We start from the raw sequence: 10,867 nt of genomic DNA on the forward strand, positions 1-10,867 counted from the left end.
TTATGAGATGGTTCACAGATTCATTGTTGTTCTTTCTCATTGCATAGTACTCCATTGTGTGTATGTACCATAGTTTGTTTATCCATTCATCTGTTGATGAGCACCTACGTTGTTTCCATTGTTTTGCTATTGTGAACAATGCTGCCATGAACATAGGTGTGTGCCATTTTTGTTTTTTAAACATTTTTATGTAGTAAAATATATTAATATTTTATTGCCTCTGGAATTTGAGTTATAATAAGAAAAATTTTTCTTACACCAAGATTAAAGAGGAATTCACTCATGTTTTCTTCTATTGCTTATATATACATTTTTAGATCCCTGATCCTGTTGGTTGATGTACAGTGTAGATTTAGTATCTTTTTTGCAAATGGGTAATTATCTAAAAAATTCATCTTTGTATCAGTGATTTAATATGCCACATTTATCATATATTAAAGTTCTATATATACGTGGATCTATTTCTGGTCTTTGTATTCCCTTCCACTTATCTATCTCTTCATGAGCCAGTAGCATGTGATTTTAATTATTGAGGCTTTGTAATATTATAATGGCTAATAAAGCTAGTTCCTTTTTATGACTATATACAATTAAAATATATATATTAAAAGTATTTTAATATCAAAAGACATGACCAACTAAGGAAATACCTGGGGCATACATGATAGAGGGTAAAATATATTAAAGCATCTGAGTAATTTAAAAAAATTAAAAGTCATAAACAATTAGCAAAAAAAGTTATTAAACAAAAACATTCAGCATAATTATTGATCAAATAAATTAATATAAAAAATGTGAATGAAATACGTTTCCATTTATTAAATTATAACAGATTTTTAAAAATATTACCCAGTATTGTCAAATGTTCAGGGTATAAGTCACTTTTAAATGCTGCTAGTGTGAGAGTAAATTGATTCAACCTATTTGGAAGCGAATTTGGCAATACATATTAAAAGCCTTAATACATTGAAAAGCCTATATCTCTCTTGAAGGATTTAATCAGTGATGTCTCTCAAAGTCTTAAGCACAAGAATGTTTTGTACCATTGCTTGTAATAGCAAAAAATTGACAATTCACATGTTCAAAAATGAAATAGATAAATAAATTATAGTGCCTTCACATGTTAAAATACTGTGTAACATGAAAAAAAAATCACATTTTATTAGACTTTAATCACCTAGGGATATGCTTACAATATAATCTTGATAGATTCTATTAAAATTTTAATTCCTATTTAGGAAATTCCTCAAACATCTGGAAAAAGCATAATATAATATACAGAAGTAAACTATATAATATGTTTGATCACAATTTTATAAAAAGGAGCATGAATATGTACTAAAAATAAAAATGTATTTGTACATATATACGCATTTTATAGATACACATAAGTATCTGTGTGTGTGTGTGTGTGTGTGTGTGTGTGTGTGTGAGAGAGAGAGAATGCATGTGCCTGTGTGTTTATATGAGTAGTCTTGCCTTCTCTTTTCCTCACCTCTCATATCAGTTCAATATGAGGTCCTATTGGCTTGCCTCATCTTCCAACATTTTTACTCTTACCACTCATTCAAAATAGCATCTTCTCTCACTTCTTCAACACAGCATTAGTCTTCTTAACAATGTTTTGTGCATCCCTATTTGCCTCCTATAATTAAGTTGCATACAATGAACATGAGGATTGGATCATATTATTCTGCTTCAAACTCCCCATAAGCTTTTAAAATAAAATACAAAATTTTTGTCTTTATCTACAAATGCTATACAATTTTCCTCCTGGCTATGTCTTGTTTGAAGGATCCCTGGTGGTGCAGTGATTAAGCTTCTATCCAAAAGGTTGAAAGTTTGGCAGTATAAACCCGCTCAGTTCCGCAGGAGAAAAGATCTGGCAACCAACTCCCTTAAATATTACAGCCTAGGAAAATGCATGAGGTAGCTCTACTCTGTCCTATAAGGTCACTATGAGTTGGAATGACTCATCAATGGCACACAACAGTCTTGTCTGACCTCATCTCATACCTCTCTTCCTTGATAATTTTTTATAGCCATACTAGCTTACTTTTGCTTTTTTGAGCCCAACCAACTCATTCCCACACCATAGTCTGAAAGGTTCCCTCTCCATATGTTTCCATGATTCGACAACGTCTCATTATTTAGGTTTTGGCCAAGTGACATCTCCTCAAGACATTTTTCTTGACCCCATTTTCTAAAGGAGCACCCCTGCCCCAAGGGCCATTCTTTATTAGATTTATTTGTTTTATCATTTTTGTAGCACTTATCATTGATGAAAATGCATTGTTATTATTATTATTATCTATGTTTCCAAACTTAAATGTTTAAGCTCCAAGAAAGAGGACATCAGTGCCTAGAAAAATGCCTGGCATGTGGTCGGAATGTGAAGGCAGGGGGCTTAAGTGAGTACTTTCCGAAGGAAGGATAGATATTTTGGGGTCTGAGTTAGGACTATTCTCTGGAGAGTCTCCTTATATTCTCCATTCTGGGTGTGATTTTGTAAAAGGAGTTGCTATATTTCTTTGTATTTTCTAAATCTAGGTTGTTTAGAACTTTTCTTATCCAGTGTAAATTTCTTGGCTCACGTGGCACTATAAGAACATTCTCCAACATTAAAAACTGAAAGAAACTTTCTAACTACCCTGTTTGGGGAAAAAAAATGTTTCTCAGGAATGAATATTTCAGGAACTATTAAATAAATATTAAATGTGAACAATTTAATATTTGTATTCAGTTACAAGAATACATTGTGTCTATTAATATTAACACATTTACATAGCAATACTAGGTGCCAGGCATTCTTCTAATAATTTTAAGCATATTAACTAATTTAACCCTCCAACCAACCTTGAGGAAATTGCTGTTACTATTCTGTTTTGCAGATGAAGAAATTAAAGCAGAGAGAGATTCAGTAACTTGCCCTAGGATGCATAGCTAGTAAGTGGTAGATGGCTCCAGAATCTGTGTGCTTAACAACTATGTAAATTACCTTCCTATTCTTAAACCACAATAGGCCAGAATAACGGGAAAACAGAATTATATAATAAATTAATAATTTATTTTATAAGAATCAGCACAAATCTGGTTCCTTTCAGGTGGAGGTTGAAGATGTCCTAAATGTCCAACTCTCCAAACTGTACTACCACTCCATCATCTGTAACATCAACTACTTCCCGTCTCCTCAGTATTCTTCCTCCAGTCTTTGGGTTTGGTAATTCACTGCAACGTCTCACAGAACTCACAAATCGTACTTATGATTATGGGGTGTCTTAGGCTTAGTTCTCTAGAGAAGCAAAATCAGTAAAACATGTAAATATATATATAGAGAGATTCATATTAAGGAAATGGCTCACTTGGTTGTACAGACTAGAACATCCCATGTCCGTGGATCAGGGTAGAGGCTTCTCCTGATCTGTGTAGTCACAGGGGCTGGTGAACCCAAGATCGGCAGGTCAGAAAACAGGGCTCTTGCTCACAGGCTGCGAAGATGGATGAATCCCAAGATCAGCAGGCAAGACTGCAGGTAAGCTGCTAGCTCAAGTCCCAAGAACCAGAGGTCAGATGAACAGGAGTCAGCTGCAGGATCCAGTATGAGCAAAAAAGCCCCTGAGCCTTGCCAGAATGTCCACTTATATTCAACGCAGGCCACACACCTAAGGAAATTCCCTTTTAATTGATTGGCTACTCACAGCAGATCCCATCATGGGGATGATCACATATCAAATCTCAACAAGAAAGTGATCACAACATTATTAAAAAAAAAAAAAAAAAAAAAAAAAAGCCAAACCCATTGCTGTTGAGTTGACTTCAACTCATAGTGACCCTATTGGACAGAGTAGAACTGTCCCATAGGGTTTCCAAGGAGCACCTGGTTATTTCGAATTGCCCACCTTCTGGTTAGCAGCCAGAGCTCCTAACCACTGCTCCACAAGCATTTCCCACACAACATTATACAACTGCCACATCACTGAGAATCATGGCCCAGCCAAGCTGACACAATCTTAACCATCACACGGAGTTTATTAGAGAAGTAATAGGTTACAACTAGGGATCAGGATTAACTTGGAAGTAACAGGAACAACTCAGGATACAGTTCTTCAGTTAGGACAGCTTTGTCTCTACCGCTGCCACTGGGCCCTCTTGGGGCCTATGTTACATGGGTTGGCAAGTCCCACTAAGACCATCTCATGCAGTTCTCCTGTTTCCTGCTGTCTCACTCTGCTATTGCTCTTGCTGCTACTGTGCTGTTTCTCGCTGTCTTCAGTGTTACGACTCCTTCTTCCCTCTCTCTCAGTGTTTCTTTCTCTGAAATCTTTGTCAGTGAAGCTGGTTATACAGAAAGCTCCTTATGAACTTCAACATGTGAGCCCCTTAGCAAGACCACAAAATAACCAATCACCTACAAGTGTTCCTTGCACCTTATTTTCATAGTTCCAGCTAATCATTCTGTGGGAGTTACAGGACCATGGCTAGAAGGGCCATATGAAAGTAATTCATTGCACTACAGATAATGAGGCTGAATAATGAAACCAACAATGTAGAAGCTAACTTTTGAGGCAGAAAATAGCAGACTGACAACACATAAACAACTTGGGAAACACTTCTACAATGCATAGAAAATGAAAAACAAAGTAGTAGTAAAAAAAAGAATAAGTTAAGATAGCAGAAATTGGGGAAAATCAAAAAGACACAATGATAAATATTAGCTATTATATAATAAACAAAGTGAGCATATGGAACAGTAATTACAAATAAAATGTTATTAACAGAAAAAATAATACCAAATATATTACAAATCTCACAAAGACCAGCTTCTGGACAAGGTTCACTATGTCACAAGATAATCAAAAAATTATATATATATATATATATATTCAAAATGAAAGAAATAAAATAATATGAATTAAAAAAAAGTTATCTCCATAAAAAAATAAAATGAGCTCAGAATTCTTTTAACAATGAATGACAGACAAAGGTGAAATTGTTTTCATAGCTCTGAGTGAAAAATGATTGTGATCCAACATTTTTTCGTCTGGTTCAGTTACCATCCAGATATGTTTCCATTACAAAAAAAAAGGCTCAAAAGAGATTTATGTGACTACTAATTGATGAATCAAAACAACTCAAGAATGGGAAGTAGCAAAGATAAAAGAAAACTGATGATATGCATTTAAATTAATTAAAGAAATAATTACTTGATTAATACCACTAAGCTCTAATTAAAAACTAGATGAGTGATGACATGCATAAGTAACTATAAGTTTAATATATTTCATATGAACAAATTTAAAAATGCAAAAATACTTGCTTCAAATAAGTATATTCCCATTTTTTGCTTGGGAAATATTATCATTTAGAAATCCAACATAATATTTCTTCAGTTCTTATGAAATATTCAACACAAATTATTTTACCCAACACCATCCTATAATTATGCTTTTTACCTTGTCTGTTTACTGTGAAGAAATAGATTTTGTCCACAGGTCTTTGTATCTATTCGGGTGGTGCAAATAACAAGATATAGTAGTATGGCCTAAACAAACATGATTTATTTTTCTCAGGTAGTAAGAAACTTGGAGATACTGGTTCTAGAGTTGGGTTAGAGGTTCAATGACAAAAGTCTCAAGGTCAACCATAAGGTGTTTAAGAGTATAAGAAAGCAAATCCAAACTCATTGCCGTCAAGTCCATTCTGACTTATAACAACCGTATAGGTCAAAGTACAACTGCCCCATAGGGTCTTCAAGGAGCAGCTGGTGGATACGAACTGCTGACCTTTTGGTTAGCAGCCTAGCTCTTAACCACTGCACCACCAGGGCTCCGTTTAAGAGTATGGGTTTTCCTGTATTCAGAACTTGGTCCCATTTCTCTAGGTCACTGTTCAACTTGAACTACAAGAGAAGCTGGAAAATTGTCATTGGTCTTGGGCAGATTATTTAGTGCCTCTAAGTTTTAGTTTTTTTATTTATACAACTAGAAAAATAACACTATTCCGTTAAGGTTTTTATAAAGATTAATGATAAAATGTCTAGCATATAGCAAGGAAGCACCAAATGATAACTTTATTATTAATAATATTGTTATTTTTATTAGACAATAACATCACTCAACTAAAGATTGCTAATTAGGGTATAATGTAAAATGACAAAATAAGAAAATAAAAATTTGAAATAATTGACTGAAATTCTAGAACCATTGGAAGTTATAGTTTAGTTTCAAAAAAGCATTATTAGAAATTTATAAAGAAACTGAATTGGGTTGGTATGGAATAATGAAAATCAGAGTAAACTTTATTATCTAATTCTGTAATTAAATTATAAATGAAGGTAGAAAACTTTTTTTATTAATTATCAGATAAGGTTAATTAAATGAAAGTTAATGAAGTTTTCCTGTCAATTTCATTAAAGATGCTTAAATGGTGGAGAATAATAAATCACAGTAATGAAGAGAAGTCTAAACCAATGAAGTATAGCACCTGATTAGCCTGACTGGGGTGGCAACTGTCAACCAAACTCTTTTCCTTAATGCCACTTTATACAAGCTGCTCATATCACTATTTAAAGTCCCTCAATACCTCAAGATTCTAGTAAATAAAAATTAATTTCTTATGGCAATCTTCATGCTGTCTCTGCAATACCCACTGTACCATCTATAATACAATACCCATTGTAATATAAGAAGCAGTGTGCCCAGTTTAATGACAATTTTCCAGCTTCTCTTGTAGTTCAAAGCAGACAGTGAAATGTAAATAGAAATTATTCGGTGGGATTCTTTGGAAAACTTATTACGAGTGTACCAGACAGTTAGCATATGCACCATTTTGACATTTGTGCGTCCCTGCCTCTCCCCAGTGCTCAGGACTCAGACATGATTTCTGGAACTCAGCAACCATCTAGGTTTATAATGATGCATTGTGAACAAACTCTCTGCACTATGAATGGTGGAGCACAGAGATAGTGGGAGACTGCCTTGATGCTCCTTAGAAACCCCATAGCGCAGTTCTACTCTGTCCTATAGGGTCTCTATGAGTTGGAATTGGCTTAATGACACACAACAACAATATTATATTAATACTAACATAAGGGTACCTGAGTTTTAGGCTGTCTATAAGGATTGAATAAACGACTATATATATATATATGTATATATATATAAATAAATGTATCAGAGTGACTAGCTTATGGAAAGCATCCAAAAATATTCTTTCTTTTCCCTCCTCACTATTAAACACATTTTCTTTTAACCTTATATTTCAAATTTTAATTAGGGATGAATGGATTAGTTTTTAAACAGTTATGGGTAGACATTGTTTTCATTTGGTGAAAGATAAAAATAAGTTGGTTTGATGAAGAAGACTTTACTTTCCAAGAATTTATCTTGACCACTCCCACAATTCTAGTAAACTTATTGTTTACAAGGAAACTTTACCATTTACAAGTACTTTCACATATAATATCTCATTTAATTCTCAAAAAAACCCATGAAATATATATTCTAATTATAGAGATGAAGAAGTCAGAATCAGAAAATTTAAGAAGAGAAAGAAACTAACAATGAACAGAATGAGAAACCTTTTCATTAGCAGCCTGAACCCTTACCTACTTTGCCACCAAGGGTGCAACAGAATATTAGGATACTAATTAAAAAAAAATAAAGTGAAGAGAGAGTTCTGGCAAAATAGCACTCTAGGCAGAAGCACCAAGCCGTCCCTCCACAGCAAAGATCCAAAAAACTAAGCTGAACAGAGAATACAACAATCCTGAAACCCTAAAACATCAAATGAAGAGATAAAGAACTCAGCCAAGCACCAAATGGAGTGAGAAAACTGACAGAGAACGGAGAACAAGGAGAGATTCATGCAGAGGTCCCCTACCAGCTAACGCAGTGCGGATCCACCATCTAGGACTCGCATCAGAGACCAGCAAACAAGGGATATGAGAAAGCAGCCTCACGGAGCATCCAGGGGGAGACAAAACAACCCAATATACACTTTCCAACCCCCCACCCTTCTTCACCCCGACTCAGCCTCCTCTGCTTCCCGCAGCTACAATCTCTTGACCGGGAATCACAGGCTGCTTGGATTCCACATACCCGAACAGGCCGGCTCTCTGAGTGCCATTTGTTGGTTGCTGGTGTTGCTTCTTTCCACTTCTTTTGATTTCTTCCTTACCTCTCACCACCTCCCCCTAATTTCGCTCAAATACCTGCCTCCATGCGCCATCTTTGCTTCTTCCTGAGGGGCTGCAGAGCTCTGGTAATTTGTGATACACACTTTCCCACTCCCTACCCTTCTTCACCCACATTCGGCCCCCTCTGCTTCCCGCGGACACAGCCTCTTGTCTGAGAAAAACCTGTCCGCACTAGCTGGCTCTCTGAGTGCCATTTGTTGGCTGCTAGTGTTGCTTTTTTTTCTGCTTCTTTTGATTTCTTCCTTACCTCTCACCACCTCCCCTTCCTTTCGCTCAAATACCTGGCTCCATGCGCCATCTTTGCTTCTTCTTGAGGGGCTGTGGAGCTCCGTTTGAGTGTGGAGCTGCTTCCTGCTCTGGGCTGCTGTGATGGTGGGATCCTAGCACTTTTGTTCGTTTGTTTGTTTTCAATTGTTTGTTAGTTTTCTTTTCCTTTTCTTGAGTTGGGAGCCCTTTCTGGCCAGGCGGTGCTGCGTGGCAATGAGACTTCCCCCTCAGCTTGCACAGACGTGCATAGGCATCCCTGAGGACATTTCTTTTCTGTTTTCTGGGGGGCCTTTCTTGTTTTGATTTGTTTTTAATTTGTTTTGTTTTCTTTTCCCTCTTTTTCCCTTTTTGTCTTTCTTCATTGCTCAGCTACTCGTCTCTCTATATCTTCCTTCTCTTTCTGTTCCCTGAATACCTGGCGTTGTATACCTCTACGCCTTCTAGCCAGGCTGTACTGCAACACTTGAGAGCGACTTCCCCAGACCTCATAGCTGCACAGGTGGGATCCCAGGGAACTTTGCCATTCTTTAACCTTTCTGATTTTTATTTATTCATTCTTGTCTTTTCTTTTCTTCCTCTTCCCCTTTCTGTTTTCCTCCATTTCATAGTCTCTCATCTCTCCACTCCAACGGTAAGCTCCCCTAGCATTCTTCTTTGTTTGTTTGTATGTTTTTGGCTCCTGTTCCTCTTTCCTCTCTCCCGTATCCATCTTAGCTCCACATGTAACAATCTCCCCGCTGCATCCTGCCTACCTGCACCGTGCGCTTGACATCACACCACCAAGCAGGACAGGCAAGGCCTACTGGAACCTGCCCTGCATTGATTACCAACCTCCTCTGGTAGCTGAAGTAAGTGCCACAAACAACCCATCCAAGTAACTCCTCTTCAGCTAGACCTGCCCTGCTGTACCAAATCTGAGTGACTGACCGTGCCAATTGGAGAAGGAGGCGAAAAGTATTGTGTCCGCAGATGAGCAAACAACAAAGAACACACAGTCTGTCTGCTCAGACATAGTCAAATTTAAAAAAAAAAAAAAGAGGATGAAACAAACAAATCTACAAGCAATAAATGAGAAAAATAACTACTGAATGCCCCGAAAACAGCAGACAATATCAAAACATTTACAAAACCAGGACAGGATGGTTCCAGTAGGCGTCCAAAGTAAAACACCAGATGATTCTCCTCTGGAAGAAAATGCACTAGAACTACCTGAAAGGGAATTCAAATCTCTAGTACTCAGAATTCTCCAAGAACTGAGGCAAAAAGCTGACAAACCTGAGGAAAAAATAGACAAATTCATGGAAAATACAGACAAAAACCTGGAAGAATTCAGGAAAATAATGCAGGAACAAAATGTCAAAATAAACTCACAACTAGAAATTATACACAGACAGCAATTAGAAATCCAAAAGATAAACAACAAGATTTCAGAAATGGACAGTGTCATAGAAGGGGTGAGGAGCAGATTTGAAATGGCGGAAGACAGGATCAATGGAATTGAAGACAAACACTTGGATACAATTTTGTTTGAGGAAAACTCAGAAAAAAGAACAAAGGAAAATGAAAAGACCCTGAGAATTATGTGGGATACAATCAAAAGCAAAAATTTGCAAGTGATTGGAATTCCAGAACAGGGGGAGAAAATAGAAAACACAGAGAGGATCATTGAAGAAGTGCCAACAAAAAACTTCCCCAATATCATGAAAGATGAAAAGCTGGCCATCCAAGAAGCTCAACGAACCCCATATAGGAGAGAGCCCAAAAGAAAATCACCAAGGCATCTCATAATCACACTCACCAAAGCCAAAGACAAACAAAGAATCCTGACAGCAGCTCGTGAAAAACAAGAAGTCACGTACAGAGGAGAAACAATAAGACTAAGCTCAGATTATTCAGCAGAAACCATGCAGGCGAGAAGGCAATGGGATAACATATATAAAATCTTGAAAGAAGAAAATTGTCAGCCAAGAATAATATATCCTGCAAAACTCTCATTCAGATTTGATGGTGAAATTAGGTCATGTCCAGATAAACAGAAATTAAGGGAATATTTAAAAGTCAAACCAACTTGCAAGAATTATTAAAGGGAGTTCTTCAATCTGAGGACACACAGCTTCAGCTCACAGGAAGAATCTAGGATGCAGGATCGTACGAGGCAGATACAAATCCAGGAAGTGAACTCTTGAGGACTATCCAAAACCAAAAGAAACATAACAGGGAATCAGAGCAGATAATCAGTAAATGACAACAACATCAAAACAATAAAAGAGGGAATAAATGGCATAGGTATAGAACCTTCTAATGGAGAGGAAGGCAAGGCAATACCAAGTAATGGTAGACTGCTTCAAACTTAGAAAGATAAGGGTAAAATTCATGGTAACCACAAAGAAAGTTAACAAACAC

This window comes from Trichechus manatus, unplaced genomic scaffold (assembly GCF_000243295.1).
Source record: "Trichechus manatus latirostris isolate Lorelei unplaced genomic scaffold, TriManLat1.0 scaffold00043, whole genome shotgun sequence".
In the NCBI taxonomy this organism is placed as follows: domain Eukaryota; kingdom Metazoa; phylum Chordata; class Mammalia; order Sirenia; family Trichechidae; genus Trichechus; species Trichechus manatus.